Raw genomic sequence first — 27,091 nt, 5'->3', positions numbered from 1 at the left:
GTTTGCCCAGTAAACACTTGAAAAGATGTTCAATTTCCTTAATAATTTGAGAACTATTAAACAATGTTATACCATCTTACATCCCCCAGTCTGGTAAAATTAATGTCTGACCATGTTAAGCAGTGAGCTTACCCAGTTGTACACAAGGTTTGTCAGAGCACGGCAGAAAAACCACAACTGCTCCCCAGGATATTGAAAAATTTGGAGAAAACCACAACAAAATCTGTGGAGCAGTGTGTGCCCTCCTAGCTTGACGTAGCTCAGAGTTTCAACTTTGGATTGTGGTACGTTCCCTCTAATGATGTCAGATCTTTGCAAAGTTACATTTTCAGAGCTTGTTGGAAGAAAAAAGAAAGAACTCTGGGACCTATGGGCAATTGGGCATCATTAGGAAGAAATCTAGTTTTCTGTTCTCCACCAGCACCTAGCATGTTACTCTCTCAGCTGGGAAGAAGTGGAGTTTGACCTTGATTTAAGAATGGGACAATGGACTCATTAGTAAGCAGCCTGTGGAAGCACATGACTTGTCATTGCTTATGAGCTAAATATTAAACATGAAGTGAAGTAAGTAAATTAAGGAAGAAATAAAAGAGAGAGAAAAAAGAGAGGAAAATGGGAGACTTCTGGGTGGATGGCCCAGTTTCTAATTCCACAGCTCTCACTCAGATTTCTGTTGGAAGTAAGATGGCCAGATTGAGCAAAACAACAGCCACGATAACGACAATGAAAAAAGGATGGGACAATTTTTATTCCAAAAATTTGCTTGGCATTTATCTGAAATGCAAATTATCTGGGTGTCCTGCATTTTATTTGGCAACCCTACACGGAAATGATCAGCAGACTATAAAGAAAGCAGAGAGCAGGTACTCCAAGTTAGGGATCAGATATGTCCATAACAGGACTTTGGAAGAATTTCTGCAAGTGAAGGGCACACAATACCCGGATGAAGCATGTAGGAGAGTCAGAGTTGAATCTCGCCATCTCTCCCATGGGAAGCAAGATACTTACAGAGGAAATGCTGCATCCTTGTGGGAAAACAAGGAAACAAGATTTCTGGACTCAGGTGAGTACAGTTTGTGAAGCAGAGGACAAGGAGAAGCAGAGAGCTGAGAATGGAAAAACAGTGAGCAACTCAAAAATACAACCCTTTATTTATAAAAGGATAATGCAAATGGAAGAAGGGTATTGACCTGATGAGTTCAGCAGACCTGAAGGAGGAGACTTGAGACATGGCTCTGCTGACCCAGAAGTGAATCAAGATAAAGCTGACACAATGAGATATTTGAGATATTAAACAGTTTGGACTAAACACACACCTATGTGGGACAACATAAAAACATAAGTATAATCATGTAAAAGTAATGATTTTATATTAATTATAATTTGGATAGCCTTCCGGATTATGCAACTAATTGGGGAGGGAGATGGGAAAAAAGCTGTAAAAGCATGCTAAATTTCTAAATATGTACTCTATCAATCTTGACATGCATAATTGGGGAAAAATAGATTCAAACGGATGTTGGGTAATCATAATACCCAGCACAAAAAAAATAAAAGGACACAACCCTGAACGTCTAATAGTGGGAACATAAAAAAGTACAGAGAAAAGAAACAAGATCGGAAAGTGTAATAGATTATGATAAGGACAAATGGAGTTTGACAAATATGACTGCCTTAAACTTTACCATTCAATGACAAATACTTTAAATTTCCAGTCAAAGAACAATATTGAATTTTATGCTATTATATATGGGATACTGCTAAAATAAAAGAAAAAAACTAAAAATAAAGGAGGTCCAAATTATCAGATAGGTAACAGGGACCAGTGAAGGGGGTTTGCTCTTTTGTGCTACCTTCCAGTATTCAAGTTGAAATATTTAGGAGAGAGTGAGTTACGCACACGAGACAGAGATGGATTTTAATGGCGGTAGGCTAGGTCTACAAGGCATGTTGCTAAGTTCTTTGAGAGAAACAAGGGGAAGAAAAAGTTTGCTTGGTATAAATTCCTTTGAAATAGGCTTGGTTTGGCTGTGATTGAGAAAAATCAAAAAATGTACCAGCAATTCTTGGTTTTGGCTCGTGTCACAATCTCATGGGTTGTGAGATCGAGCCCAGCATCAAGCTTCTCGTTCAGCCCTGAGTCTGCTTGAAACAGTCTCTCCCGTGCGCCTCCCCCTGCCCGTGCTTGCTCTCTCTCTCTCTCTCAAAATAAATAAACCTTTAGGAAAAAACCCACACATATGTGAAATACAGTTGAAGTGTATACAAGAAAATTAAAGTAGTGTTTGCCGAAGTCCTTCCGTGGTAAGATGATTTTAATTTATCAAAATTTGTATGCGTATTTATAATTCATAGTTTTAAATGTAGCTACAAAGAAGATAGATGAAATTTCAAAGCATGTACATCGTGATTCAATAAAAGTTGCTAATCACCTACTACACCTTCCATATTATATAATATTTAAATGCCGACTCTACTATATAGAATATAATGTGTGGTATGCTGCTTTACATTACTGTATAATTTGGACCACTTGATAAACAGTCCAGGAAATAAGCCAATTTAATGAGATGCATATAAATAATCAGGAAGAGTGTCTTGTATCTACAGGGAGCTCAATCGTACAGAGTAGAATGGTTTGCTCTATATTGTTGGGTCGTATTTTTGCACACATTTCTTGAGACTGTTGAAAATCACAGTTAAGAACACAGTTGTGACTGGATTCCAATGAGCTAAGTTTGACAAGAAATTGGCTAAATAGTCCCAGACCACCCATCATAAAAAGGGGATTTGTTGTCGATTTTGTTCTTTGATTCGTCTCCCTACCAGGGCTTCAGTTGATGATCTATAACCTGAAAATAACAATGTTGGTTTCACAGGTTTCTTTTTACATTTACACCAGAAATCATTAACAAAACCTTTTAGCTCCTGATAGGCTCTTAATAAATGTTAATTTTAACCTGACCGTACAAACACGCCTTTCAAGAGGAAAGTTTCCTTTAAAATACAGTTTCCTTGGTTTATTTTTCACTTGCTGGTACATTTTTTGATTTTCTCAATCACAGCCAGACCAAGCCTACCTAAAAGGCATTTATATCAAGCGACCTTTTTCTTCCTCTTTGTTTCTCTCAGAGAAGTTAGCAACATGCCTTGTAGACTTAGCGTACCGCCATGAAAATCCACCTCTAAATCCCGTGCACATAACTCACTTCTAAATATTTCATCTTTAATACTGGCAGGTAGCACGACAGAACAAACCCCCTTCACTGGTCCCTGTCTCCTATTTGATAATTTACAATCATCTCAAAGCTAGTAAAGATACCGGTTTAGGGAGAGAAACCCAGCACTTCCAGAAGTCCAAGTTAGGTTAGTCACATTTAGTGAGTTATTAACTAACTGATGAAGAAAAGAAGAAGGCGTGTTTTGCATTTTGTTTTCTGAGGTGGTTCCAGTCTGTTTGAGTTTCCTAACTGATCCTTTCTGCAGAGCTTGATTACGTCTGCGAGAGAACTCAGGTATGTCAAGGCTCCTTTTCCAAAGGCTAACCTGGGACGCTGCAAAACAGAAGCGTCTCAGATTCTCTTTGGCAAATCCCTTTGGGGCATGAAAATTGACAAAAGTTCACAACAATCCTTGCATGACGTGTACAGAAGCACAGAGATAAAAGCAGGAAAAGGGGTACGTCCCAATTATGGTTAAGATAATATTAGTAACAATTAGGGGTTTGCAGTTGATAAAATTCCTTCAGATACTTAATTTGATTATTATATTCCCTCAGTAAACTCAGGAATAGGATGACTAAAACTTTATTATGAATATTCCATGGCCAGACATTCTGTTGGGCACTTTGCATGCATTCATCCCATTTCAGACCTTGTGTGTTAGAATGTTAGCCTTTCCAGTCAGGAGACTAATGTCTAGAGAGGAAAGGTGTGTGAGCAAAGCCACAGAGTGGCTGAACTAGGACTCAAATTTAGAGTCATGAGGTAGGGACAGCATTATTATTTTAACATCTAGCACTGAAATTCTCCAAGGGAAAGAAATGTAGTGAGGATGACATTTGGCTAAATATCTGATGAAATAGGTCTGCATCACACCAGAGAAGAATTTGAACTTCATGTGGTCGGGGGCAGATGGGGTGATTGATAGCACTGTGAGGGAGAAGAGGTAAGAAATAAAGTAAACCTGAAAAACTGTTCTTTATGTGAGGGACATCCTGACCCTAAATCACTATTATCTATTAAACCCGTGAATATAGTTTTTGCTTGCTGTTTTTTTTTTTTTTTAATGGGCACCGGAAAGAAAATCTTATATAGAGAGTAGAGAACATTGCTTAGAAAGATTATGGGAACTTGGGATGGTGGCTTATCATCTTAAAGCCATGAAATATGAAATGAGTTCTTACTATGAATTCAGTTTGACAGTTAAAGAAACTAAGTCACCCAAAGGACTTTCTTTAGGCCATAATGCCAGTCAAGGGTTCCCACCAGGATCTGAACACATGGAGTCTTAGTCCAGAGTCTCCATGGTAAACAGTTATAAAATGGAACCTCTCTTGTTGCTTTTAAGAATTTAAAGAATTGTAGTGCATAAATGAACAATTTTTGACCTGCTAATGAGGAGGAATCATAGGTCTCTGTCAAAAAGATTGTTTTCCCTGTGGCTAAGGTAGCTGTGGATAACATTAGGGAGCTTCGGTTTGGAATTAAATTATCATAAACAAGCAATGATTCTATGAGAAAAATTTTCATAAAAATACGTTGAAAAAAATTATACCATGTGGGAAAATTACCTAGTTGACCTATTTTTTTTCTACCATATAATCTCCAAAAAATTTATTACTGAAATTACATGTAAGCAGCTGACTGCAGACAGTGACCAGACTGGATAAAGCAGAAACAAGATGGAGGTACGGGGTAGAAAGTGATTAGGTAGAACCCTTTGTTCTTGGGATCTTGGCATTCAAAGGCACCCAGGCATCCAGGGTGAAGGAGTAGAGATTGAAGACCAAATCTGTTTTGGAGAAATAGCTTATTTTTTGTGACCAGAGTACCTCATAATAGCATTGGGGGTCAACATTAATACATTCATCAGAGGCTATAATTACTGAGAATGGACATTAGACACTCTGGAAAATAAACAGTGTCCTGAAGAAAGGCAGAGTGGAACGACGGATAATCAACAAGATACAGTCTTCTTTAGTAGAGTGGGAAACACCTGAGGATTTCATATCCTTCACATGTTTCCTCACTGACTGTTCCTCGTGGCTCTAGCCCAGAGCCATATGCCATCACAGAATCTTCATGCCCAGACTAACAGCAGTTTAAACCCATTTATCCATGTTCTATTACCAAACAGAAGAAGAAACAACTAGAAACACTCGCTCTTTGATAATTCTGCCCCTTCTTTAAGAACCTTATAAATGTACCTCTCAGTTTTTGGTTTTCTTTTCTGAAGAACAAATAATCTCATCTCCTTTTATCTTTCCTTAGAGGTCCCATTTTCCCATCCTTTAATCATTTTTATTGTTTCCATCTGTACCTACTTTAGTTTTTCCTATCCCTTTTCAAATGTGTGTCTGCAAATTAGGCATAACACTAGCAAAATTGGGAGAAGTCTAAAATTCCTATTGATTGATCTATTAGTGAAATAACTACCTCAATTTAGATAAGGCAACACATAGAAAATGATGGTAAGAGCACGGGGGAAAAAAGGGAGAAAACGTAACTGCTACCATATAAGGATATTTACAGATCCGGAAAGTAATTCTAAGTAGTGGAACTTGCCCTAAAGAGAAATGAGAAAATGCATAACAACACGAGAAAATGGCTATTATGGAAGTTAAATAAAAAATGAAGAAAACAAAAATTATATCTATAAAATGATTACGACTGCAAACGCACGCCTGCATATAAACGGGCAAACACAGAAAAAGAACATACAGGGGAAACTTTTTTCTTACAGTAGCGTCACTTTCTGCATTCTTTTTAAATTTTAATTTTCTTGATTTTAGTAGTGCTCTGGGTGCAATAACTAAAACGTAATTTTAGAAGAACTGTCTGGAGAATAAGAAAGGAAAGCCTAGGACCCCTAACAATGTAATAATACTTCAGAATAGTAAAAACAAACCAACAAAGAACAAACCAACAAAAGCCTCAAAGCACATTGAGATCTGTACTATTTGAATGCATTTAGTAAGTCCTATAGACATCATATGCTTTTGCTATTCATGCTTGTAACAGATAATAAGCTGGATCATTAGAAATGATCTAATTTTCACCCTGGAATCCCTTGCCCTATCCCTCAAATTGGAATGACAATAAAAAATTAAAAGGATAAATTAAAAAGTAGACAAAGAAAGACAAGGGTCAGAATTTTAGGTGTGGAAGCGCCCTGATGCGTCATCTAGCCTAACAACCTAATTTCACAGGTGACAAACTAATGACCAAAGAGGAGGACTGGATTTTTCATGGTAATATATATTAAAGAAACACAGAATATGGGTATGCTCTGTTCCAAGTTACCCCTAGATAAGTGTAAGTTATACTCTATTAAAGACTGCACGTGACCCAAGAGTAATAGAATTCCACCATCAGAGTGTTAGGACTTTGTGATTTTTCTTTTGGTCAAGACAACGTTTCCTATTAGTTGATGTCTTACACAAGTGTGGCCAATGCAGGGAATAAGTGTTTGGACTTGTCTTGGCTCACAAGAAAAAAAAAAGGGGGGGGGAAGGAATGTCCTAAATCCATTATAAATCATGATTCAATGAAATTCTATAGAATTTTGTGCTTAAGATGGAATTTCATTACAGTTTTTCATATATATATATATATATATGTATACCTACCACATACTCTTTATATATATACATACATGTATACATACATACATTCACATACATAATATAGCACGTATATCATACATACATACACAGACATACATAGTCTTACCTGGTTAATTTGAATCATCTGTGTTTTCAGTTAATACTTAGTTCATAGCTCAAAATTCTGCTTGAAACCTTAGTGCTCAGTGTCTCTTCTTCCATCATGGGTCTGTAGACTAGTTCTGCACCTCGCCTTCTGATATTCACCCTATCATCTTTCTGCCCTGATCTTAATTGAAAATAGCAGCCCACCATTCCATCAACAACATAACCGTCCCGTGGAAGATAAAGAAAATGCCTGAAGTCTTGAATATGGCAAAAGTTATTTTCCATACATCTAAGACACAATAATGTGGAGATCCAAAACAAAGCTACAGGAGTAAGAGTTTAAAATCTCTTTCTTTCCACATATTCCAGGAGAGTTGTTTTTTTTTCATTTGTTTGTTTTGGTGCAGGTGCGGGTGTGTGTGCGTGGGCGTGGGCGTGGGCGTGTGTGTGATTGGAGACCTAGTCTCAAGGATCTCAAGGTTAGGGAACAGTCTTTGCAAGTCTGAACTTAGGATAATATCAGCAAGTAGCTTCCAATTCAGCAACTGCACTGGCCTTGTTAATTGGATTGAATGTTGGCCAGTGAGAGTCTCTAGTCAACGTAGCAGCCTTTGACATGGGAATTGGAGAAAACTTATACTCAGCAGTAACTACAGTAGTGTGATCAGATCCAGAGATTGTTGAAATGACAGATGCCTCAGAATCAGTCAAATTTTCACACAAGTCAAGTCATCTACCAAATCAAGTAATCTATCAGTAAGTTATTGGACAACAGGGTAGATTATTGGGGAATTTTGCAAAACTGTTGTTAGAAGGAGTACAAGCGTGTTAAGACCCTTGTACTTTCGGCTGAAGTAACAGAAAATATGTCTGCAGTGCCTTACAAATGAGGGAATTTTTTCTTCTCCTGAATGAGTCATGCAAATGGTTCAGCCTTTCATTGATTCCAATCCTGAGGTCATTGCTATTCCCCTGATCTCTGCCGGATGATGGCCAGAACTATAGTTATCATGTCCAGTTTATGGCAGGAATGAGGAGTAAGAATGGTCCTTGTACTCAGCAAGCAATGGTTTTCTGGGCATGGAGTGCTCTTCTGCTAGACTTCATTGGCTAACACCGTGCATTGTGGCCATCTTGAAACCGGAGAGTGACCAGGGAGAAGGGGGTTCAGCATCAAGGTTTGGTCAGCCCACAGTGTCTGCTACAACATCATTTGGGGAGCTATGCTAGAAATAAGGGAGCTGCCTAATTAGATGCCTAATTAACCTTCAGCTTATTCATTTCTGATAACATGCAGGCTTAGGACATTGCTCTAGGTTCCACCAACAAGGTTGGACTATGTCTCAGGCTGTCCACAGGGGTGTGCGTATCAAATTGCTGGGGGCACAAAAACATTTTTAAAAAAGATTTTATTTAGGGGCGCCTGGGTGGCACAGCGGTTAAGCGTCTGCCTTCGGCTCAGGGCATGATCCCGGCGTTCTGGGATCGGGCCCCACATCAGGCTCTTCTGCTATGAGCCTGCTTCTTCCTCTCCCACTCCCCCTGCTTGTGTTCCCTCTCTCGCTGGCTGTCTCTGTCTCTGTCGAATAAATAAATAAAAAATCTTAAAAAAAAAAGATTTTATTTATTTATTTGTCAGAGAGAGAGAGAGCACAAGCTGGGGGAGCTGCAGGTAGAGGGAGAAGCAGGCTCCCCACTGAGCAGGGAGCCTGGCACAGGGCTCCATCCCAGGACCCTGAGATCATGACCTGAGCCAAAGGCAGATGCTTAACCGACTGAGCCACCCAGGAGTCCCAACAAACGCGTTTTTAAATTGCTCTTGAAATTGTCTTTTTTTTTTTTCCAAATTAATTTCTGTAATGGGTTTGTTTTCCAGTGTTTTTTCTATCATTTGCTTGTATTTTTTTACTTCATTTTTTGAAATTAGTGCCTGTTTCAAGGTCTATGTGGTTAGCACTCCATGTGGCACCCCATTTAAAATATTTTTTAAAAAGGCATTTCCATTTCAGATCTTTAACCAATGCTGTTAAGTTGTTGCCACATTTTGATTCCCATTTGTATTAGCAGAAATAGACAGATATAGATGGAACATTTTTAAATCTGATTTTACAAACTTAGGCTTAGTTCTACAGTGATACTAACTTTTCATCTCTATATGGAGTAAGCAGATACCACAAAACAGTTCCCTCTTTGTCATTCAATTTCACTCCTTTATTTTGAGAATAAGAGACTGGAGCACATTGGGAAGTTTCTCTGTCAGATGGAGGGAATAAGGTAACATTAAATATGTGATAATTCAGCAGAAACCTGGCACTGGGTAATCCAAGGAAATCCAAAGGTGAAGAAATACGCAAGGTTTGGAAGTCTACAATTGAGAGATCTGTGGGAAAGTATACAGGGCACTGAAGTCTAAGAGCCTGGCAAAGAAATGGCTCTTCTAGCCAGAGAGTTGCAGTTTCATAAAAGACTTCTGTTCCAAGAGTCCTACAAAGGGAAATGCAAGGATCCAAGCTGAGAAATGCTGTAGAAAAAAGCAGAATATCAGAAGAAATGAAGCCAATGATCGGATCTTTGTAAGGTAGAAGCCAAGGGGTATAATGCCCCAGTTCTTTGTAAGAGAGAGAAAGTGTGATATGATGTGCCGCTTTCTTCTTCCCCCCAGTTTTACTGAGTAATAATTAACGTAGATGACTTGTGTCAGTTGAAGGCATACAGCATGCTGGTTTGATTTACATATATTGTGAAATAATTACCACACTAGGTTCAGCTAACATCCATCGTCTCATATACATACAATAAAAATAAAAGAAAGAGAACAAAAAGGAAAAAGAAAATTCTCCTTGTGATGAAACTCATAGGATTTTCTCTCTTAACAACTTCCCCATATATCATAGAGCAGTCGTAGCTACAGTCATTATTTTGTACATTACACTCCTAGTATACTTACTTATATTCTAACTGGAAGTTTGTACCTTTTGACCTTCTTCCAATTCCTTCCTCCCCATCCTCAGAGTCTGGTAATCACAAGTCCGATCACTTTTTCTGAGTTTTTTTTTTTTATTCTACATATAAATGAGATCATATAGTATCTGTCTGACTTATTGTACTTAGAATAATGTCCTCAATGTCCACCCATGTTGTCACATAGATGAATGAATGGATAAAGGAATTGTGGTATATATATATATATATATATATATATATATATATATATATATATGCAGTGGAATGTTATTCAGCCATAAAAAAGAGGAAATCTTACTATTTGCCACATGAATGGAGCTTGGTGTTTCTTTTAAGGTAAAGATGTGCATGTATAATGGCAAGAGTGTAGACTTTGGATTTTGTTTCAGGCTCCTGGATACACTATTTTTATTATTATTATTATTATTATTATTATTATTATTATTATTATTAGAGAGAGAGTGCACACACATGAGCAGGGGAAGGAGAGAGGGAGAGGGAGAGAATCTTAAGCAGGCTCCATGCCCAGTGCAGGTCCCAATGGGGGAGTTGATCTCACAGTCCTGAGATCATGACCTGAGCCGAAATCAAGAGTCAGATGCTTAACCAACGAAGCCACCCAGGCGCCCCTCCCCATACATTATTTAATAATTGTGTCAAGTTACTGAGCTTTGGTGTTGGGTCCAAGAGTCCTAAGGATTTGAAAAATGCATCACAAGTTTTTTTTTTTTAAAGATTTTATTTATTTATTCGATATAGAGAGAGAGACAGCCAGTGAGAGAGGGAACACAAGCAGGGGAGTGGGAGAGGAAGAAGCAGGCTCATAGCGGAAGAGCCTGATGTGGGACTCGATCCCATAACGCCGGGATCACGCCCTGAGCCGAAGGCAGACGCTTTACCGCTGTGCCACCCAGGTGCCGCTACATCGCAAGTTTTGGTCAAAGCTAAGAAGAAAATAAAACACCTTTCAAAAGGACACTTCAGTACTAAGCCTCTCTCTCTCTCTCTCTATTTTACGGTTGACAGACAATGTTACATTAGTTTCAGGTGTACAACTGTCTTTTCTTACCTCTCTTTACTTCCAATTTTTTATAAGTTCTTAAATGTATCTACTGCTAAATTATACTGCATCAATAAGTCCACTGAGGTCAAAGCTCCAACACACCTCAACTCTAAAATTGACCTGATAACAGGGCACCTGGGTGGCTCAGTCAGTTAAGGGGCCAACTCTTGATTTCAGCTCAGGTCATGATCTCAGGATCTTGGGATTGAGCCCCACGTGTGGCTCTGTGCTGATCGGGGAGTCTGCTTGAAATTCCCTCTCTCTCTGCCTCTCCCCTCACTCATGTACTTTCTCTCTCTCCAAAATAAGTAAATAAATCTTTAAGATAGATAAATACATAAAATTGATCTGATAATGAATCTGAACAGCCATTCAGCTCCCTAAATTCATCCTGACTATTGACATGCTCGTTTTTAGAATTTGTCCTATAAAAGGAAGTCAAGGGGTTTCTGGTCAGAGTAGATGGACGAGCAGGGAGAAGAAGAAGGGAACAAGTTTTCTTTCTTTCTTTCTTTTTTTAAAAATTTATTTATTTTTAATTTAAACATTAGTACAAATGCTAGCAAATCAAGGTCAACCTCCAACTATTTTTATGTAGTTTTTCTTACAGTAGCTCTGTCGGTCTACCTGTCTGTGATCCCAGCTGACGTTATGCTTCAGGAACAAACAATCTCAAGATTCTCAGTCAGTTCACATGACAGAAGTTGATTTGTCACTGAGAGTTGAGTGGGGAGTCTAAACAAATCTCCTGAGAGTTTCCCTCCACGTGCTGCTGTCTCAGCTGCCCCCGCTGCTTTGTCAAGGGCACCGGAGTATCCTCACTGGGTTCACAGTCTCTGCAGGAGCAGAGGAAGGGTGCAGCCTCGAGAATCAGAAAATGTCATGGCTCCTGAGGGGCTCATGTTGCCTTCACGTGTATTCCATTGGGCAGGAGTAATCCCAAGGTCTGGCCCAACCTCTAGTGATCAGGGAAGTACAATTCCCCCATGTGTTGGCTTTGAGTGGTGGCCAACAGCAGTGAATTTTACCACGCATAGTGGTAAGCACTCAAATAATTAAAAAATGATATCACTTTGGTCTTAAAGTCATTTGATGATTCAGTTTTCACTATTGTGAGAACTAAACTCATTAGTTCTATCAGAGCTGCTGTTGTTTCCCTACCCACCTGTCCAGCGAGGAACATTTATGGGATGGTCGCCCTGCTCCTTGGCTTTACGGAAATTATCTCATTTAATTCTCACTAAGACTCTAGGAGGCAGGCATGTCTGTCTCCATCTTACGGATGAGGAAGCTGAGACTGGGAAGGTTAAGAAAAATGTTTATGATCATGCCTCTGATATGATACAATGTTGGAATTTGAACAGAGTTCAATATTGAATAGAGTTCAATATTCAGAGCTCAAAATTCCGTTCAATTGCAGAGTCTCAATCTGGCCCTGGGCATGAGGAGAAAAGTTACCCAGATTCTGGAAATCTTGTGATTTAGGACTCATAGTGTAAGAAGAAGTTGAGTTCTGATCAAAAGCTACCAAACATTTCTGAAAGTATATTTCTTTAAAAAAAAAAAACTCTACCCGTAAAACAGCAATTTCTTAAATTATTTGGGGGACACAAATTTACTTTGCTATCTAAATGTTATTGATCTCCTCAAGACATACTCATAAACAATTGCACCCAGAATATAACAATGCTGATCTCAAATATAATTAACTTGTTTACTCTGATTTTTCATGCAAAAAAATTGGTGGCCACACTAAAAAAATAGTTATGCAAACAAAACAATTTTTTAAAAAGATCTTATTTGTTTATTTGACAGAGAGAGAGTGAGCACAACCAGAGAGAGCAGGAGAGGGAGAAGCAGGCTCCCCGCTGAGCAGGGAGCCAGATGTGGGGCTTGATCCCAGGATCCTGGGATCATGACCTGAGCTGAAGGCAGACGCTTAACCGACCGAGCCACCCAGGCATCCCAAACAAAACAAACTAAGCTAAAAGTTAAAATCATTAAGTAGACTGCTGGTGTAAGGCTCCCAATAACAAGTTGAAATGTTGGCCTGATTTGGACATGATAAATCAACTGATATTTTTTTAACATTTTGTTCATGGTGATGGCAACAAGCTCCAAAAATCAGGACCACAGTGTTGGCAATAGCAACAAAGAGAGGCATCACATCACTTGCTTTGCCTTAGGAAGGTAGGCTGGTTTCAAGGGACAAGATTCCTTGCACAAATAAAGTTCAAATGAATTAGTGATACAAAAATGAATCACTGAGTTTCTTTTTGGTCAATTATATATTGTTCTACCCTTTGGATAATTATCCTATATCCACTTTTCATTGTTATCTGAGTAGATGTAAATTTCAAGTGGCTCCTTCAGATTTCCACTGTCAGAGGTACTGAAAAGAGCCCAGCATCGTGTCTGGCACATGGTAGGATCTCAATAAGAATTGGACAAATAAACAAAAGGCATTGAACCCCTTTCTGCCTAGCAGAAATCGATGGCCCATACAAGGTGACATTGTTTCCTTCCCCTCCTAGACTGGCAACTTGCCTACTGAACCTTTGGAAGATATATTTTCCAAATAAATACTTAACCGTATTGAAGTTATTTTTGTCCTTTTGAGTTTTCAAAAGGGACTCCAAAATAAGAATGGTTCTTTGGAGTCATCAGAGTACTTGTGACAGATGGAGACCTACAGCTTCTATTAAGAGATACCACCTACTCCATTTTGTTGAGCTCTGAAGAGAAATAGCTTAGCTGCCAAATTCTCCATGTTTGGTTCAAAATATTAGAAGAAATGGCTTCAGTTCAGAGGTGATACGCCCTCCTTGAAAAATGTGCTACTTGAATGCTTTTGTGTTCCAAGGCACACAGAGTTCAGCCATCACCATGTTCAAAGCTTCCCGATCCCAGGCGGCAAAATTAAAACCAATTTCGTGAGCTGCTTCAGAAAAAGACTTCTGCATTAAAGAAAATCTAAGAAAATTCCTTTGCTCTTTCTCTCCCTCTGTCTTGTGTTTGAGTTCCCTCTCTCTCACACACATATCAACAAACCCTTACATACACACAAAACTTCACACCCTTCTTTCCAGGAAGAACTGATGCTGACTTTAAAATTACATTATTAAAAATAAAAACTTGACACAAAATTACCTGTGATTATTTTCCTCCCACTAAAAGAAAACAAGACTAAGCTTATATAAACTTTAGCAAACTCTTTTTTTTTTGCATTGAAAAGCCTAAGATGGAACCTATATAAATCAGTACTCTTATAAATATATATATTATATATAACATATTTAATATAATAGCAATCTATAATCTTTGTATCCAGGCTTGTTTCAATTCCAGTCAATGGAATGAGCTGGAATAGGAGGATAGTGGTCTATAGTTTGGTGTCAGAAAGTAACTTTCTATGCCACAAACAGTTTATTGGGAGGGAACAGTCTTCTATTAATGTGATTTCATGAAAAAGAATATTTGAAATAAAATCTTCAAAATATTACAAAGGAAGGGTTTTTTCTTTTTGTTTTTTTTGTTTTTTTTTCAATTTGTTCACTGTGCTGTGTGTGCCATTGCTTAAAACCTTGGCTCCTGTCATCTTTCAAAATACAGTTTCTTAAAGTTATTTGCATTTAAGAGTTCTATTTGCAGGGGCGCCTGGGTGGCTCAGTCGTTAAGTGTCTGCCTTTGGCTCAGGGCGAGATCCCGGCGTTATGGGATCGAGCCCCACATCAGGCTCCTCTGCTATGAACCTGCTTCTTCCTCTCCCACTCCCCCTGCTTGTGTTCCCTCTCTCGCTGGGTATCTCTATCTCTGTTAAATAAATAAATAAAATCTTTAAAAAAAAAAAAAGAGTTCTATTTGCATTTAACAGTTGTATTAGAAAACTCAATTTTCAACTTCCTGAACTTGCAAAGCTACAGCCTTCTTCCGAGCTCAAGTCACTACCTTTCTACCTGGCCTGTGCATTCACGGAGGTCTGGTGGTGAATTCAAATGCATCAGAAATAAGAATGGATAGGGATATGGGTGGGAGGGAAGAGGCTCTTGCTCCCAGATACGAAAGAAGAAATAAAACAGGATTTTTAAAAATAGAGGGTTTTTTTGTGTGTGTTTTGTTTTGTTGTTTTGTTTTTAGTCAAGTTGTTTTTTAATCCCACGTAAGTGGATTCCTTGTTTTGTTATTCAAGAATCTTTGGAAGGAAGTTTTCAATGCAAAGACTTAAAAAAAAATGTAATTGAATGTGTCCTTGTTCTGGAATAACAGAGTCTAATAATGACTCTGACCGTGATATGAACACTTCAGGAGAATAATGTGAGTGTTTTTTTTTTTTTTTATGTATGATTACTGGTATTTTTTATTGTGGTCTCTTGCTGATAGATTGTCCTTTATATACACTTACTTCTATTTTGAATGGACTTTTCTGATAGTGTTTGAAAAAAATAATCTTTTTTTTTTATACTAGAAAATACACATTTTGGAGCAAATGAGAGCACGTGCTTTGGTATTTCTTCTTCTCAGGCGTGATAGTTTATTGTACAGCAATAGAATACAAAAATGAGTTTATTAAGTTTGCTTAGAAATGATTCAAAGATACCCATGTGAGCTCCATGAGCAATGTCAACATTTTCTTGAAAGATACCCGAGATTATTTGATGTTTACTTTTTTAAGTATAGTATTTGTAAGTTAAAGTGCACAGGAACATTTTATTACATTTTAAATGTAATTTCTGATCCCCAGATGCTGTCCATATAAATCTGAACAAACCCAAGACATCACTATCTATATTAGATCAACAAATCCTCTCAGTACCTGGCCTAGTGTTAAGAATAAGCAGCAAAAGTGAAATTCCTTGGTAATAAAACTTCTGTTTCTTGACAAGTGTGATGTAAGGACTTTTTTTTTTTTTTTTTTTTTTTTTGCTATGCTGCCTACAGCTTTCAAAGTAGGTTACGCTGCACGGTAAGATTATGTCTTCCTGTATGATTCCTGTAACCTCTATTTCGAAAGTGCATGCCGTGTAAATAATACACTTTTCTAACAACTGTTTTAATGGTCACTGTTTTTAAGGTCATCTTCATGTGAAATTCAAAACTGCAAAATGCTGAAAATCCAACTATGCTTCAAAGTAAAGGATGTATGCTGCTTTTTCCTTTTCTGTTTTTCTTTTGGGTTTTTATTCCTGTTTCTTAAAATGGCAATCTCAATGGGAATTGGCATACTCATACATCAAACTTCATTTGTGCCAACATCAGATTAAATAATTTTTCTAAGCTTTAAGTGCACCATAAAATTGGGCATACCTATGTGAGCTATTGCTATTGACTTCTCAAATTATTACATTACACTTTTCTTCTTCAAACCAGACAAATATGATATTTTCAGGGCTAGAAGACCCAAATTTATCTCTTCCTATTGCCCTCAAATCACATTATAAGATGCTGTGTCTTCTGGTTCATGCAGGAAAAAAACACACCCAATTACTGCCAGATAGAGCACCCCTGATATGATTCCCAGATCTAGATCCCCAAATAACCGTAGGTCTATATATGTGTTCTTACACAACATTCATTATGTTTTCTGATTACGATATGTTATTGTAGCAATGCGGAAAATTACATACAATTGCAGTGGGGAAAAATCATTTATAATTCTGCCCAGCTAATCATAATTTATATTTTGAGATGTCATAATCCTTTGCCAACTGAAGATGTAAGATGACACTCTTTTGTACCATTATGCCAAAATTTAAAATCCGCAATGTATTTACATATACAAAATTCAGTTCGATCTCCTTAAACAAGTGCAGAATGATGACATCTCTTTAAACAGCACCCTTTTGATATACAAATAAAGGAAGTTACATGCAACAAATGTGATTTTGTACAAAGACCAGGAGGTATTTAAATTGCTGATATCTGTTAAAACAAAACAAAAGGAAAACACAGGGTCACAACAAAATGCTAATCAAGGTTTAAAAAAATTCAAACCAGAGTAGCATGTACATGGCATGCAATTAGTGGAACACATCGCCTTTACCCAATAAAGGGTGCTAAAAATAATATTTCTCTGGAAGATTGAAGAAGGCCAATCAGTGGAACAATTAGCAAAGTAGAAATTTAATGCTATAGATCTCTTCCATTTTATAGTAAATTCTTTTTATACTTTAAGTGTAATGCTTTTTATTGTTTTCCAGTAAAACCCTTGTCTTCCACTAACTCTTGGTAAAGTTTCAGTTTTTATCATTCATTAGATGACATACATATGTCCTTTTAGTTTTTGAGGTTCATATATTCATACTTGTTTTGTTTTGCTTTTTTTACAAAATGGAATCACTGTATTTTGTAATGTATCTTTTCTTTAGTGATATAAGTTTTGTTTTCTTTATATTATATTTTTCTTAAATAATTTTGGATGGCTACATATATTCCCATCAGTGAATAAAACATAACTTCTGAAAGCTTCTTAGCTGTTGGGGCACCTTGGTGGCTCAGTCGTTTAAGCGTCTGCCTTCAGCTCAGGCTGTGATCCCAGGGTTCTGGGACTGAATCATGCATCAGGCTCCTTGCTTAGTAGGGAGTCTGCTTCTCCCTCTGCCAGCTGCTCCCACTGTTTGTGCTCTCTCTCTTTGTCAAATAAATAAATAAAATCTTTATGAAGAAGATAAAGTTTCTTAGATGTCTATGAATGGACTTTCACAATACTAGATATTTTTTTCTTGTCTTTTTTTTTTTTTAAAGTAGTCTCCACTCCCAGTGTGGAGCTTGAACTCATGACCCCGAGGTTAAGAGTAATGTTCTCTACCAACTGAGCCAGCCAGGCACCCCAGTTTTTAATTTTTTAAAAAATACTGGATATTATTAAAACTTTTTGCCATTGCTACAAAGGAAATACTGTATCTTATTGTTATATTATTTTGCATCTTTGACTACCAGGCATTAAATATTCTTCATGTGTTTATTTTCCATGTGCTTTTCTTTTGTGAATGGCTTTTTTTAAGCTTTCACATATTTTTTAATAGAGGCATTCTCTTCCAGAGCTTTTTGTATATAATGGTTATTATTATTTTTTTTTGTTTTGATTATTCTCAAGTTGATAATTTGCCTTTTAGCTAATTTCAAAGTTTTTATTAGAACTCAGAAGTTTACATTTAGATTCAGCCAAATCCAGCAATCCTTTTTTAAGGGTTTTTGTCTTTATTTTACATAATCCAAATATCTCATAAATACAAGTAGCACATTCACAGTAATATTTTATCTTTTCTTTAAAGATTATTTATTTATTTAAGAGAGAGAGAGCGAGCACATGAGCCAGGGGAGGGGCAGAGGGGAAAGAGAGAATCTCAAGCAGACTCCCCATTGAAGGCAAAGTCCGAAGCAGGGCTCAACCTCACGAGCCTAAGATCATGACCTGAGCTGAGATCAAGAGTTGGTCACTTATCCGACTGAGACACCCAGGCTCCCCTCACAGTAATATTTTATCAGCAAATATTGCTTAATTTCTTATAAGCTTCCCAAGAGATTGTTGTACATGTACTTATTAAAAAAAAAAAATCCATGACTCCGAGTCATTATCTGTCCTCCTGGAAAGATTGAGAGAATGAGCTTTCTTATTGGTTAATGATGTCTGTACCTAGTCTCTTCTTCCTTCCAATTAAATTATTTCCCAGGAAGCCTCTAATTTCCTACTTAAATATGTCTCTGCTGGGCATAAACCAATAAGTAGCCAGACATACTCCGACACACTTGATATCTATTCAGCCTAGCTGAGACCCCAGGGCAATTTAGGTGTTTGCCATCCATAGGTTAGGTACTCCCCAATGCCAGAGTGATTCCCACAAGGTGGGCATTTATCCTGGTGTCTGAAATATCATTGACTAATATTCATTGTTCTAAGTAATGGTGAAATGGAGCATTTCTTTCTGAGTTTTCATGTGGGAAGGTAAAGGAAAATTAGCAGCCTATACTGTATTTTTAAATCCCACATTCAGAAATTTCCCCCCAAAATTTTGTAATATTTTTCATCTGAAATTAAAGCTTGAGCAATTGAAACATAGACAATTCAACACTATATATGTATGCTAAAATGAGTTATTTTATATAGAGGAAAATTGCAGCAGCAGATGGAACTCAAGGTCTTCTTCAGGAAAGATTGAAGAATACCAGAAAAGGTGAGTATTAGATAAACATAAAAGACTTGGTTTTGGTAGACGCTTCATTTTACATATATATACGTGTATATATATGTATATATATATATGTATATATGTGTGTCTGTGTTTAAAAGACTAATGTCTGTTTAAAACAAAAACAATAATGATGTATTGTGGGATCTATAACATATAGAACAATAAAACATAAGAAAATAAGTGAATGAAGGATGAGAGGAAGATAAATTGAATTATATAGTTCAAAGTTTTTTTTAAGATTTTTATTTATTTATTTGAGAGAGAGAGAAAGCATGAGCTGGGGGAGGGGCCAAGGGAGAGGGACAAGCCAATGTCCCAAGGAGCAGGAAGCTGGAGGAGGGGTCCATTCCAGGATCTGGAAATCATGACCTGAGTCAAAGGCTTAACCAGCTGAGCCACCCAGGCACCCCTATAGTTGTAAGATTCTTACATTGTTTTAAAATAGTATGCTATTTGAAGGTAGACCATGACTACTTAAAGATAAAGTAATTGCTAGAGCAGTCATCCAAGATAGCACAAAAATATAGCCAAATGCTAATACCCAAGAAAAATGGAATACAAAAAAATGCAACTTTTTTTGCAGGGAGATATGAGATAAAAATGAAGTACATTTCAAGATGGAAGAGCTAAATTGAATCAATTTTAAAACTTCTATATACATGAGGGAAAATTTAGCAGACATAAAGGGGAGGAATAAATAGGTACAAAGATTAGTTCAAGATTTTAAGAACCTCCATTCAGTATTAGATAAAACAGGCAGATAAAAAAAAATTGCAGTAAACATGTAGATAACTTGAAAGACATTATCAACCAATATGATCTAGTTAACACTTATTGAATGCTATGCCTAACAAATACACATGGAATATTTATTAAAACAAACCATTGACTAAGTACTAAAATATGTGTAACACATATCGAAGGTTTGAAATCATTCTGTGTATAACGTCTGACCACAACGGTATTGACTTAGAAATTAATTGTGTTAGGATATTTGAATTTAAAAAAAGCCTCAGTATTTGGACATTTATCAACCCACCTTGACATAATCCATGAATCCAAAAATAAATCACAAGTAAAATTAGAAAATATTTTGGATTGAATAATAATGAAAATACAGTATTTTAAAATTTGTTGAATGCAGTAAAACTAGTTCTTAGGGGAAATATATAACTTCACTTTTTAAATGTATTTTATTTATTTATTTTTATTTAACTTTATAACCTCATTTTTTAAAAAGATTTTTATTTTTAAGTAATCTCTACATTCAACTTGGGGCTCAAACTTACAACCTGAAGATCAAGAGTCACATGTTTCACCAACTGAGCCAGCCAGCCACCCCTAAACGTATAATTTTAAATCTTATATTACAAATTAAGGATGTAAAATCAATTATGTAAGCGTCCTTATTAAGAAACTGAATAAAAAGAAAAGCAAATTGAACTCAAAGTGAAGGAAAAGAAATAATGAAAATCAGAGCAGAAATCAATGATATAGAAAGCAATTACACAGAAAATTAACAAAGTCAAACACTAGTTATTCAAAAAGGTTAATAATATTGATATCAATTATCCCTAAATTGATCTATAGATTCAACATGATCCCAATCAAAGTCGTGGAGGACTGATTTGTTGAAATTGACAAGCTTATTCAAAAATGTATATTTTTTTGTATATTTGTACATTTATTTTTATTTTATTTTGTTTTTAAAGATTTTATTTATTTATTTGACAGGGAGAAACAGCCAGCGAGAGAGGGAACACAAGCAGGGGGAGTGAGAGATGAAGAAGGAGGTACCCAGCGGAGGAGCCTGATGTGGGGCTTGATCCCAGAACGCTGGGATCACGCCCTGAGCCAAAGGCAGATGCTTAACAACTGAGCCATCCAGGCGTCCCTCAACTGGAATTCTTATACATTGCTGGTTGGACTTTTCAATGGCACAGCTGTTTTGAACAACTATTAGGCAATTTCTTATGAAGTTAAACATTCATTTCCCACTCCCTCAACCCATCCATTCCAATCTAATCCTAGGTATTTCCTCAAGAAAATTAAAATACGCTGGCACAAAGACTTATACAAGAGTGGTTATATCACTCTTATTTATAACAGCTAAAAGATGGAATACATTCACCAGTCCATCAAAATATAGAAACATAGGTATATAATTTGTGCCATATTCATATGTGGAATACTGAGGAATAGAAAGAATTGAAGAACAGATTCATACAGCAACGTGGACAAAACTCAAAAACAGTATATTGCCTGAAAGAAGTCAGACCAACAAAGAGTACATGTTACATCATGGCCATTGATGTCAAGTTTAAAATGAGACGATATTAAACTCTGATGATAAAAATGGGAACATTTTTTATCTATAGAGTTTGGGAATTGACTGAAGTATGGCACAAGGGAACTTGCTGGGGTGATAGAAATATTCTATATTTTTGTTTGGGGTTGTGTTCACTGGGGCATATACAATTGAACAACCTCACACTGTGCATCTTATTGAATGTAAATATTATCTCAGTTCAATGTAAATGTATTTACATGGAAAAAAGTACACTTAAGGAACATAACTGAAGAAGTTGCGGGAGTCACGAAAGTGTGATGTCAGAGAACACGACGGGGTAAAAAAGGATGTAGGTGAAATTGATCAATAATTGCAACAATATGACTGAATTAGGTTTCCAAATCAAAAGACAGAGAAGGCCAAATTGGATAACAAGATCAAAATTTACCTATGTTTTTAATAGAGGTATCCCTTCTTATAGGGGGCACAGAAAAGTAAAAAGTAAAAGGAATAATGTGTGTGTGTGTGTGTGTGTGTGTGTGTGTGTGTGTAGAGCAAACAAACACCAACAGCTGCTTGCTTTATCAATATCAAATGAGAAAGACTTTAAAGCAAAATCATTATTATAGTACAATGGGGTCATTAAAAGGAGATATCACAATTCATCAGGTGGAAACAGTTTGAATTGGTAAGCCCCTGATAACATGATCATAATATATATAGATACATATATATAAAGATACGTACATATATATAAAGATACATACATATAAAGATACATATATATATATAAAGATACATATATATATAAAGATACGTAACAGAGAAAATGACCATGTCTGAATCATAAAAGAAGATACCAGATGGCTAATTAGTGATATTACTGTAAGCTATGCCTTCTGCAGTTTGTACTAATAAATCAAGGTTTTCAAATGCTAAGATGTACTTGATGCCCCAAGTCCCCCAAGTGTCCCGTGTAAGGTGCAGTGAGTGGAGCATTCATTAGGGATATTTGTAGGCACCATCAAGAATTTTGGTCTAACTCTGTATAACACACATTTATAACTAGATAGACATAGATACACACACGGCTATCCTATGTAATGGTGTCCATGTATATTTATATACATATATATTCTATGTACGTACACATGTTTGCATGTATAGGCAAGATAAGTCATTAGCTGTTGGCTATGATGGATGACATGGGACAAATATTTGCTAAATAATTTAATCTGATTTATTTTCCAAAGAGACTGTGGAAAGTAGTAATGTCCAGTTCTACAGATCAGAACCCAGAGTAATACAGGTTAAATAGTTGTATAAAATACATAAAATGTGATTTTCCCGTTTATTTTAACTACTGCTATTATTCACCTTTATAGAATATAAAAGTGGATCGTGAATGGTGGACCTGGGGTTTTAATTCATGTCTAAATGTAAAGTGTGTTACCTTGACCACTATACTTTCCTGCCTCTTATTATTGGAGAGTCTAAAAATGGATCACAGAGACAGACCTGAAGCCCGGAGAAAAAGCTTATATTTGGGGATTGGTATCAGCACCCACAGTGGGACTCTCAAATTAGAAGCCAATAAATCTGAATCATAAAATCAGAAGGTCATTGAGCACATATACGATGCTTGAGTTGTTTTTGTTTTTAAGTACCCTTTGGTTTAAAAAAAAAATTTTTAAACAATCTCCAAGTGTCTCAGTGAACCAGGAGCCTGAGGAAGACACTGAAAATTTATAGCAAGTAAAGGATGGCAAATGGAAGTTAAAATATACAGTACTCATTATGACTAATTTAAAATGTATAAAATGTCATTGATATTTTCCTTATTCTTTGTGCCGCTTTTATGATTCTCTCTAACAGGACATAAAAATATTTTAAAGGCTCTCAGTTATAGGTTCATTTGCAACCTCTGTCCCTTAAACCGATTTTTTTTTTCCTATGAGTTATTAATTTCTCAATCAGAACGGATCCTCCCCCAGTCACTGGGATTAGTTGTGGGGTGACCATCTGGAGTCATCGCACTGATCCCCACCCCTGGAAACTCCCTGTGGAGGCCAGAGACACCATAACACTGCTGGGCCTTTGTCCCTCCTGGGCCTCTGCCCCTCCACGCCATCAGCCATGAATCACCCCGGAGGAAAATGAGGAGGGAAGGCAGCCGTAAGGCCAGGCTAGCCTCCTTCTGGAGAACCACAGAACCCAAACACCCCAAAGCATTTGGGGAAGAGTGGAATGGAAGAGACTTTAAGGAATCTTTAGTTTCTCCTTTAGTTTATCCTATATCATGAAGCCAACTTTGTCTTCTCCCACTTGGAAAGCTGCTGGCCGTGGGCTCTAAATGCGGGTGCAGAGCCCAGGCAACTAGGAAAGCACAAAACAGTGGGTGAGTCCCTCTATGGGGAAGGCATGGCCCAGGGAACAAGGATTCCTTTACTCCTATTCAACCCTGTGAAGGTGCCGTTTTAGCAACGTTATTACGTGTCTGATTTAATTCCCAGAAGCCAAGCTGGTGCAGCTTCTAATGTTCCATTATCTCATTGGTCTCCCACACCACTATGACTATGATTATATGTCTGCAGATTGTGATTTGGGCGTGAGTCAACGTTATCAATAAATATAGATGATTCACATACACGGTGTTTTAATCTGACTTACATCAGAACGGTGAGAAAAATCACTCCTGAAAAGCCAAGCGCTTGGAAGATCCCCAGTAAAAAATTTTCAACAGAAAGATTTGAGGATGGCTCAGGTTTGTCAGAAAGGAGCAGCTAATGAAATACTCTGTTAGTCAGCAAGCATGAAAGATTTGCTTACAACTTTGTTGTACGTGGTGAAAGCAAATATGTAAAAATTCCACTATGATCAATCTTGCCTTACAAGAGACACTCACTGATGGCTTACGATTAATCAGTAATTGTTATGAATTATTTTTATTTTTGTTATTTTTTTTTAAAGATTTTATTTATTTATTCGACAGAGATAGAGACAGCCAGCGAGAGAGGGAACACAAGCAGGGGGAGTGGGAGAGGAAGAAGCAGGCTCCTAGTGGAGGAGCCTGATGTGGGGCTCGATCCCATAATGCCGGGATCCGGCCCTGAGCCAAAGGCAGACGCTTAACCGCTGTGCCACGCAGGCGCCCCTATTTTTGTTATTTTTTAAAGATGCTATTTATTTATTTGAGAGAGAGAGAAAGCACAAGCTGGGGGCAGAGGGGCAAAGGGAGAAGGAGAAGCACGTTCCCCGCTGAGCAGGGAGCCTGACATGGGGCTCGATCCCAGGACCCTGAGATCATGACCTGAGCTGAAGGCAGACACTTAACTGACTGAGCCACCCAGGTATCCTGAATTATTTTTAACAAAAATTCCAAAAACTCTGGGAGTTTGAGTCGGGTGAGAAAAGGACAAGAGTGTGGAGGAATTAGAAATCCTGACTCTAAATAAAAGAAGCCAGTCTTGCATAAACGGCGTGTGGCATTTGTCATCTGTGCTAGGGAAGGTGCAGATTTAAAAGAAAGCTGTATGCTGGAAAGTAGTATCTGGGTGGAAGTCCCGTTACTCGAAGGTAGGGTGGCAAGAGAATTACGGATTTGCAATTTCGTTGTAACTTTAGACCTCTATCAGCTGGGGAAACACCTGAAAAAAATCACATGGACTGGAATTTTGTTTTACCGTAACAGACAGGAACTTTTCATGTTCTTATTTAGGAAAGGAATCTCGCTCTCATTCTGTGTGTGTGTGTGTGTGTGTGCGCACACGTGCGTGTTGAATATATTACCACTAGCAGCAAGGAGGTGGGTTGTGGAGATGGAGTTTTAATTTGGGGGGCGATGTTCAAGTCAAAGATATTTGTGTGACATATCCAGCAGAATGTATGGCCTACATCTATTTAGAAACAGGTGAAAATATTTTCTAGCTGCTTCCAACCAGTTACTACTGATGCATGGGTGATATAAAACTAAAAAATAATTTTATTGTTTAAAAACCTAATAAAAAAAAGAAGGATCGTTCATGGTAAAGATGAGAGACAGAGACAAAATAACCCGTCTGTAAAGCAGATTTATTAATAGTCATTCACTGATTTTCAGTAAAATACTCTTCACGTAACCTTGACTTTATTAAGGAGTCCTTAAGGTGCATTTGGAAGACAGATAATGAGTTTGGGGAATAGCCTTATCTACGTCAGGCTAATCTTTAACAGCTTGGAAAGGAACTAGCATAAAGTTTTCCAATTTGAGTGGCAGAAATATGTTACAATGAAACCATTTAAAACGTCCTTTTAATATGAAGACTTTACAGTACATGACAATGTTTTTATAAGCATGCTTCGTGGAGCAGTGGGAACATAAAATAAATAAGAAATATAGAAAACTATGGAGCTTTAATACTATTCTTGAGGGTCAAATGAATTGCTAGTTAAGAGAATAAAGAATTCTCCTGTCTGAGGCCTCTGAGTGGCACTTTGTATCTGGGTTAATAAAAGCAAGTCAGACGTCCCCAGGGGGAAAAGAGTGTTTCATTCACGTTGGCTGTCTCCTTTAAAGGGAGGGACAATCTGAAGGGAGGGATTTTGAGTGGCATGTCATTGTCGAGACTGCACATGCCACATTGTCAGGCCTTCTATGGAGAGAAATCGGCAGGAACCTTTCTGACCCTTCGCAAGTGCAGGACTGTGTCTGTGTGGGTGTGCGTAAGAAGGCTGAGAGCCAAAGAAAGAAGGATAAAAAGAAACCTAATTGAGAAGTATCTTTCTAATGAGACAGCTCATATTTACCCACGGGCTGATTCCCAAGTTCAGATTTTTCTCCTTTAGTGAAAATGCGAGTTCCCTTCTTTAGCATAAGAGTAGACACGCCATGAGAGGCTATCCCCCTCCCCCTCCCCACCAGCCTCTATGCAAAAGTTACATCACACTCCAAGCTCAAATAGGCTACAGTTTTCAAAGCGTTGAACGCGTTCATTAGCTAAGCTTTTCATCGTGTTGTTTCTGATAACCTTATCTTAAGTCTTTTAGTTGATGTGTTTGTTGAATGGTTTTGTTTTGCTTTTTCGCTACTTGCCTCAATGCGCTCGGATTATTCCCTTCTGTCTTCAGTCGGGAGAAATGTAGGATTTTACCAAAATTTCAAGAATTCACTTTCCCTGGCATTCATGAGACACTCCCAAAACTCGCCCAAGAGACTGAGAGGCTTTCCTGCTTTTTCGGCACTGATTCAGTTTTTTTTTCCCCCTAACTCTGGCACAAAATCATTTCTTCATCTTAATAAGACCCAAATGGATACTTTGTGGATATTACTGAAGGGCTAAAAAGTGCCCTTACAGATTTCTCCGCAGTTGGTGAGATGTGGGTGTAATCGCGAGAACAGCAAGAAGCAGTTTTTCCTACATGTCTTGGAAAATTCAGTCATGGGTAGGAAAGCTGGGATTTAGTGATTTGACTGAGCTTTCTTTTTTCTTTAAGAAGCAAGTGATAATTCATCTGCAAACACACCTTTCTTTGCTCTGTTGTCAATAGAAAAGTTGTTTTGCTAATGGTTATCTGTCTACAAGTCCTTGACCTGCTTGTAAACACATTTCTGCAGGAAAACCCTGGGCCGTGGCCTCAGGACTTTGCGTCAACAACAAGAGATAAAGTGACCA

At 37.5% G+C, this 27,091-nt stretch overlaps 1 long non-coding RNA gene across 2 annotated transcripts; it reads left to right on the top strand.

Annotated features, from left to right (window-relative positions):
- The first annotated feature begins 602 nt into the window (after nt 1-602).
- Nucleotides 603-21,506, top strand: LOC148107562 (uncharacterized). 2 transcript variants are annotated; one of them, XR_015722111.1, is made up of 3 exons: nt 603-1,063; nt 19,066-19,132; nt 20,885-21,506. It is a non-coding gene; the product is annotated as an uncharacterized LOC148107562 (long non-coding RNA). The 2 variants fall into 2 exon arrangements; XR_015722112.1 differs by having other exon boundaries at nt 603-3,515.
- Nucleotides 21,507-27,091: the final 5,585 nt, after the last annotated feature.

Source organism: Ursus americanus, chromosome 28 (genome assembly GCF_024610735.1).
Source record: "Ursus americanus isolate L20-20 chromosome 28, mUrsAme1.1.p, whole genome shotgun sequence".
Lineage (NCBI taxonomy): Eukaryota > Metazoa > Chordata > Mammalia > Carnivora > Ursidae > Ursus > Ursus americanus.
This window is presented reverse-complemented; position numbering and strand designations above follow the sequence as displayed.